The sequence below is a fragment of the Gymnoscopelus braueri genome (assembly GCF_963280865.1).
Source record: "Gymnoscopelus braueri genome assembly, chromosome: 6".
NCBI classification, from domain to species: domain Eukaryota; kingdom Metazoa; phylum Chordata; class Actinopteri; order Myctophiformes; family Myctophidae; genus Gymnoscopelus; species Gymnoscopelus braueri.
In genome coordinates, this window is record NC_137607.1 from 31857287 (window position 1) to 31865503 (window position 8217).

The window sequence follows — 8217 nt, forward strand, 5'->3', positions numbered from 1 at the left end:
TGCTGTCTGAGGGTATAGAGACAACCACGACTCCTCCGAAACACATGAATTTGCCGCTTCTTTTAACCTGACCGTGAGGAATTTCACCAGGAGTGCCCAACGCATGTAGAGGAACCAAGGGGCTGTAAATTGAGGCTATATAGGAAGTGACAGTTCATATGAATGGCCTATAGTCTCGCTGTTTCACCCCTGCTGGTGTCAGAAGCAATTAGGCTCTATTTAAGCGGAAGGGGTTTTGCCGAACTTTACACTTGATTTTATTACCTTAATAAACATTGTCATAAATACTATATGCTTCCAGTCACTAGTTTAAAGTCTTCTTTCAATCGCCATCATGTGCGTTTTGGTAAATTATGGTCCCATTCATTTTAGAATTGATGATAAAGTAGGGTATGCTGTAGGAGGGGCGTGGCTACCTTGTGATGATTTTGATTGACCAGCTACACAACCAATAGCATTAATTCCCCACCCCCACTCTGGTCCCAACCAATAGCATTACTTTCCGACCCGCAAATGCGCCCGCAAATGCAGCCAATTGTGTTCATTGGAGCGCCCCGCCAAGCTGGAAGCACCGTGGAGAAATCAAACCTTAGTCTTTGTGGTAGCGGGCAGGAACTCTATCCCTGCGCCACCCGAACGCCCCTGAGTGGAAATATAATTATGACCTCGGACTTCGAACAGAAAAAAATCATGTTCTCATCGCTCACGCCCCAATGGGCTTATATTAAAACATAAATCGCATCCATAATGTGATGATAATAAATATTTAGAAAAAACCCTGAGGTTATATCATTTGAGTAGTGTGAGCTGCCTCTTCTAATAAACCATAGATCATTGAACTGATTTCATCTAACTGGTTAAGTTGCTAGAAAGTAAATCTGATGTTCCTGTGGGATGGCAGAGGGTAGTAAACACAGCTCTCCTTGCTGCCAGCTCCTGGCAGCAGTTCCCTGCTGTATGGGAAGGCCAGACTTCATTAAGATTTGTTTTTCCATCCAGGATCCAGCTCCGAGAACTGCCCTGCAAGGCCTCTAGAGCTCAAATCTGCACCAGCAACCAAACCAAATAACCGGGGTCCCGGTACCAGGCCCTAAATACAACCAGATGTCTGCCCTCAACACAATAATCACAGAGCGTATGCACCTTTCCTCCGATTGGTCCAGTGGAAGCCCCAGCTGATCAGTGAAAGCTGTCATGCAGAAAACAGATGTGCAGGGTGTGCTTAGAATGCTGAAAATTATGCTCGTGGCCCCAGGCAGTGCTGAAAGGTGAATGGATCAGACCTCCAGTTAAACAGAATGTGAAAATATGGCATGGAAATGGAAATCACTTTCAGACTGGGAGACCAGGGCCTGTAGTGGTGTTGAGAGCATTTTTATGAGTAGAAAATGGAATGCTCAGATGCACATTGTTGTGCAGTGGACCACGTGCACGTATACAAGTCGTGCAGGATTGATGTTACGCTGGCTTTGTGGCCAGTGCCGAAGTGTAATAACACTGAAATCATTCTGGTTAAGTTGTCTTGTTATGATCTGGGTTAATGCTGTGGGTGCATTATTCTATAGTGTTTCACATAAACCCATGTGCACAAGTAGATAATGCAAAGGATACAGAGCAATCTGGTGTTTCCTTTGCATACTCACATTGACTGGTGAAATACAACTCGAATTTGAATAATCTGAAGATTTTCCTTCATTAACTGACTTTTATCACTGAAGGTACAGTTTGTAATTTTGTATCTTTTATTGTCATTGATTATAGACTGACTTCATTGGTACGGTATGTTTAGTGGGTTCGACAGAGTTAGAGATGCAGCTCCTTTCTATCAAAAAAAATTGTCAATAAAAACTGTTGCCCATCCATAAGGTATCTTTAAAGCAGTATGAGGCATCCTTTAACCCTGTTTTCTATGAGTTTTCCCGACAGTGAAATGAACTATAATTAATTCAATAAAGCGAGCGGGGAGTTCACACTATAGCAGTATTCTCTTTGTTTAGAGAATACAGGAGGGCTGGGATCAGGTATAGATTGAAGAGGAAACAGATGAATGAAACTCCAGGTGCGATTCTGTTTTAAATCTCATGACAATACCATTACTAAACAGACCTGCCGTGTGGGGATTTGTGTCTAGAGTCTAATGAGAAATAGGATTCAAAAGATGCCTGTGCATTTTAAATTTGAACTTGCGTGCGTGCGTGCATGTGTGCGTGTGTGCGTGTGCGTGCGGGTGGACTTGTATACTACACTTGTGAGACAAATGTCCCCACGAGTATTATAGTCAAATGTGAGAAATAGACAATTGTGAGGACAATTTTCTTGGTTCTCACAAGATAAATGGTTGTTTTATGGTTAGGTTTACAATTAGGAAAGGATTGGATCAGATTGGAGTTGTGTTAGGATTAGAGGTTAAATTGAGGGTTGGGGTTGGAGTTATGCCTGATTTATACTTAGTTATGAGCTTGTATTATTATTATTCAAATATTTGAGTGATTTTCCCCTTTAGGGTTGGGGTTAAAAATGACAACATTTTAAAAATGGCATTAATAAATTCTGTTTCCTTCACTATATTGCTACCACCAATATGGGGAAATATTATTGAAACAGTTGTTCTGAAACTACTTTCAGTTTTTGTTATTCGCCAGTTTGCTATTTTGGCACCTGTTGCTTGTCAAGGGAGATTGCTAATGCTATTAGCTGTTTTACGGTACCTTCAGGACAAAATGTGGAGCCTTTTAATACCTGGCCTGGTGTGGAGAAATAACAAACTTAAACTGTCCAGGTATCCCTTTGAGTGCATCTAGTTGTCTGTATCCAGTAGAATTCCACAGACACGCTACCATAAAACCTCCCTGAGGAGTCCTCTGCTCCTCTCTCAATCTTCATAACAGACTCTTCCATGCAGCCCAGTCATGGTTAGGTCAGACCTGGCCACTGTTTGTGTCTCATTCTCCTTCCTCCTCCTCTCCTCTTTCCTCCCTCTTTATCGCTCTCTCTCTCTCTCTCTCTCTCTCTCTCTCTGTCTGCCTCTTCCACCCTATGTCTCTCCCTCTTTCGGTTTTCTACCCTTCACCGGTCCCATTTTGTCTTTTGACATGGGTACGACGATTCCTGCTGGGAGATTGCACGACTCAAAGCAAGCCTCGTTAGGAATCCACTGGTTTATACAGTCTGACAGCGGGGCTCCGACTCGCTCTTGGGCTCTGCTGAAGATCAATAATGTCCTGCAGACGACCATGGTAGGATTACATAAACAGCCCTCACGATGAGGGGCCCCCAGGTTACTACAGCATCGGGGGCTCTGCAGAGCCTGGAGATGGATGCACCTTTAGCTCTGAGACATCTGCTCCTATTATTCTGGAAACTGTCATGGAAGTGCAGGCCAGGGGCATCAGGCATGCTAACGTCTCAGAGAGAGAAAATAAGACTGTCTGATTATTATAAAAGTCTCGTTGGCCTGATTACTCTGGTCTAAACAGTCCTCCCGCTAGGCCTCGCTGTTCTAGCTGCACTCTGCTGGCCGACAGAGTAGACTCCCTATATGGTCAATGGAGTAAAAACACTCAGGGTTAGGACCCCAAACAATTTATTCGAAGGGACTTGTGTTTATGTAACTGTCACTGTCTTGGGTTTTCACTTTTTTCTTCTTTTTTTTTGCAAACACTTCTGGGGTTGTCCTCTTGCACAGACCAGCTGCGGAGACTTTCACAACATGAAGTAGCCTCTGTATTAAGTGTGACTTGATTGTCACATTTAGAATTAAAGCTGCAATCCATAACCTGTTTGTGAATATAACATTATTTTAACCAATCTGTATGGTAGAGTATATTAATACAATATAGTTAACACAAATTGCGGTGGTTGGTCTCTCTACTTTTCTATTGAGACATAGGGTATAGGACCACTACTGGTTGACAAGATGTATTGCATGAAATACAAATGGAAATAGCCCGCCTTCCCAAATCTGCTCTCTCTGTTATAAACTGTAGCTCAACAACAATAAAAACATAGGTGCTTATTGCAGGGGTCCTGGGTTCAAAACCCGGGTAGAACATGAAAGTTTGCAGCATTAACGTGCCCCGTCACATTTCATGAAGTAAAAACAAAATCTAAAAACCAAACATTTCCCTGGAGATGGAAATGTCACATTATAATGGGATTAGAGGATAGAAATCCGTGAAAATGCCACACGTTTTTCCATGCCCTTGAGAGTGGTCCCCGGCAGATGTTGCTCATCGTCGTATTACACAAGGTATTCGATTTATTAAGCAAACACATGTGTTGCATTTGTTCAGCATTTCCAATAAGGGGAGAATTTATTGGCCCACTAACACCTCAGCGCTGGTATAAATCAGACGGGGACATGATGCTGAGTGCTGCATTATGACCTTGCAGGGTAGCAGCCATAGACTAAAGCGAGTGCTTCTAGAATAGTCAAGTAATCGGTTTGATCTGCTAATGCCTTCCACAGCTGTACCCGTCCCCAGACAGTGCTCCAGTTGTATGCTAAAAAGATACAAAGTTGATTACGTCGACAGTTTCAAGCATAAGCAACAGAGTTTGGAAGGGTTACAAAGAGCGTGGTTCAAAAATGCTACATTAACAATTTAATTTACAGTGAAACGATAGCCATGTTTAAAGTTTATAATGTTTACATCAGTCCCTGACCTTCACTAACAATATTAAACTGCACTCCCTCATGCCCACCCACTCGGCCCAGTCCCATGCATGTATACATATAGTAATTACTTATGGATTATGGCACAATGGACCTAAATTACAAAATGTAAGTAAAAACACCAATATCAAACCAGAATTTTGTGGTAGGTTTTGTGTGATTTCGAGGTTAAAGTAATACTAGGTAACGTTTTCAACAAAACTAAAGTTAAATTGTATATCTTTTGCGAGTGGCAAAAGTTTCACAACACCCACTCCGTGAATTTCACCCCCGGAAGCCTTTTATTTATATATTTTCTATTGAACGTGTACGGGGGGGACTTTCCCGGGAAAATGACGTTCCTGGCCAACGTCATGACGTCGTGGCCGACGTCCTCAGGAACTACCGCAACGGTTTCCTGTTTGGCCAGGAACTACCGCGCTATTAACAAAAAGGAACCTCACGCTGATTTTAAGATAATGTAGGATTGGAAGATCGAAAAAGAACAGAAAAAGAAAGCACAGCTCATGGTAACTAATGCTCCACTGGCTAAGAGAAACGATCCGTAGATAGTATAAAACAATTAAAAGATCGCTTTTTGAAACGCTTCCGGCTTCCGGTGAAAACGAATGGAATTCTGGGTAATCGAGGACTAGGGAAATTGTATGCAGTGACGGTAGTGACCAGCAGAGGTTGCTAAAAATCGTTATTTGTGATTCTGCATTGTACAACTTTAAGGTATGTTTGGGGAAGCATCTCAATAAGGGAAAAATATGAATCGAAACGGTTTTGTGGAATGTAATCCTAATCAAAGTAAGTGACAAAGGACCCACATGTCAAACTAGAAAAAGTGCTCCTCGGAGCACAGGTCTCCGCCAGGTCTGAAATCGGCCTCATGGTGGCGCTATAACAGGCCCATGTGAAAAAATTTAAAAGATTTGGGGCAGAGGTTCGGAATTGGCATCCAGGGAGTGTGTGTGCAAAGTTTCGTTGCGATCAGGCCAACGGTGCCGGAGATTAGCTGTTCACAGACAGAAGGACGGACGGACAGGGTGCAAAACATACTCTCTCGCCATGCCTTTCGGCCTGGAGGAGACAAAAAGCTGGTATGGTCCTTTAAAGCTTAGATAAACATTGCTTGCTCCAACACGCACCACGGGTTGCGTCATGTCATTGGTCATTGGTCAATGACACTTCTCCATGTTGGTATTGCTGTACAGACTATAATTTGATTCTTTATTTTCTAGCTTGGGGGCAAGTTCATGTTCAAAACCACAGATGGAATTACCCTATGCCATAGGGTAATTCTATATGTATTGTTAAACATGAACTGGCATAGGGCCTATGCCATAATAGATCCATATGGAAACCGTTAAATTGAGCGACAAAATCTGGAATTAGTTGTAATTCTTAACAGCTGTACACAAAATCTGTGTCTTTGAGTTGTAATTGTGTATAATACTTTGTAGTGCATGAGAGATTTTATGTTAAGCCGATTTTCAGCAACAAACCAACCACCAAATTGGCAGATAAAAGTTACAAGCCAAAACGCTCAGTGAATTTGAAGGCATTGCCTGCATTCACTGATACTGTACAGCCTTCACACCACTAAAATATTCACTGTTGGATTCAAAGCAGCTCTTTGAGGCAGCAAGGGGAGACGCAAACAGAGAACCATGGCTCCAGTTGTGCTGTGATCCCTGTCACGAGGGACACACTGGACAGCACACTTTGAGTCCAAAGCATCTCGGCTCTCCCACTCCCAGAGGAAGGGGCAGCGGGGGGGTCCTGTGAGATCGCCCACAATGCCCTTCAGGATGCCAGTCCACCCCACCCCTTGCGCTTCATCTGCAGCCCCTCGCTGCTGAGTCCAAGGCTTTGGTGGTCAGTTACCCGCAGTTGCAGTGCAAACTCTCTTTCATGGGCGGTATCAAACATTCAACAAGGTTCCCTCCCCGCCCTGCATCCCATCCATGTTCAGACTCCCTGCGACCGCCTTCCCTTTCACCAGAGGACCACCATCTTCTCTTTTGATTATGAAAGGGCTTAGTTTGCTTACATCACACGTTCAAACTTTGTTTTCAGGCTCTTTCAAGAATGTTACGATGAGGAGGTTGTGTTTCAAAGAGCTCTAGTGCCGACAAATGTACACGCTACAAGCATTAAAGGGACACTTCACCCAAAAAAAACTTTGTTTCAATGGATTAGTCACCCCATGGAGACTTGAATTAATGGATATTTTTTTAGTTTTTTGTCTCATTCCTAAGACAATGACAATAATTTGATGACCGGCAGCGGTTCCGGTAGGAGACACAACGAGTCGTTGTGTCTCCTACCGGAACCGCTCCCTACCAGTCCACTGGTCATCAAATTATTGTCTTAGGAATGAGACAAAAACAAAAAAAATATCCATCCATCTTTGTGTGAATAAAAAGTTATTTTGACCAATCTATAAGGTAGAGCATATTAATACAATATAACTAGTGCATCTGCAGGGGTTGGAGGTGGTCACCCACCCTTCAATTGAGAAATGTACTGCCTGTGATCGGGTACTGTAGGGACACTAGTGGTTGGCAAGTGGTATTGCCCGTGTGTAACATCTTAGGTCTCTGGTAGAAATGTACATACATCTTATAGACTTTAAATCCCTGTAAGTGACTTTTATATACAACAACATAGAAAGGTTTGCACTCTTGACGCACGGCTTGCCAAGGAGTGGGCCATGTGTAAGAGGCCAGCGTAATAGTCCAACGGAATGAGAAAAAACCTGCACACTGACAAAAAGGATTGAGGCTCAAAATATTTTTTTGTGGCAAACTTATATATATATATATATATATATATATATATATATATATATATATATATATATATATATATATATATATGTGTACAGTACACCAATAAAGCTGTATGATACTTAATGAAGGCAGTGTATGGTATGGTGGTTGTGCATGCTGCATTCCAGTAATATCTTTAAGATAATGAACAGCAAACTGCTCAGTCAAAATAACCCACCCAAAAATACCTAGAAAACACACAAGCTGCTGAATGAGCAGTGATTTTTGTAGATAATTCTATTGGAGCCAGCTCTCCGTGTTATGTGCATACCTGGATGGTGGGGAGCTTAGAAAACGTAAAACAGTGGAAAGATTTTATCTGCACAGGGCGACCTGCGGTTTGAAAAAAAGAAAAGAAAAAGAGATTTAATCTATGTTTAAGTTGAGATCTAATGCTAAATTCTTCTTTGACTGGTAACAGGGGTTGGCACGGCACTCTGACAAACTGCCATACATCACCCCAGGGTCTGAACCAAAAAGTGGCCCCTGGCTCTGCCTTGACACTGCTGATTTGACCGTGTGATAGGCTACGTTGCTAGAAAAATGCAGCCTCTTGTGTGAAAATGCAGTGGAGAGGGACCCTCTGCACAGCAAACCACATGGTTAATGGCACCAGTAGAGCTAGTGTGGCAGATGGTGCTACACCAAATCCTCATTCCCAGGGGTAATAACGCAATCGCGTGGGCTGTCATTAAAATTCAGGCACTGTTGTCATCAAAACTG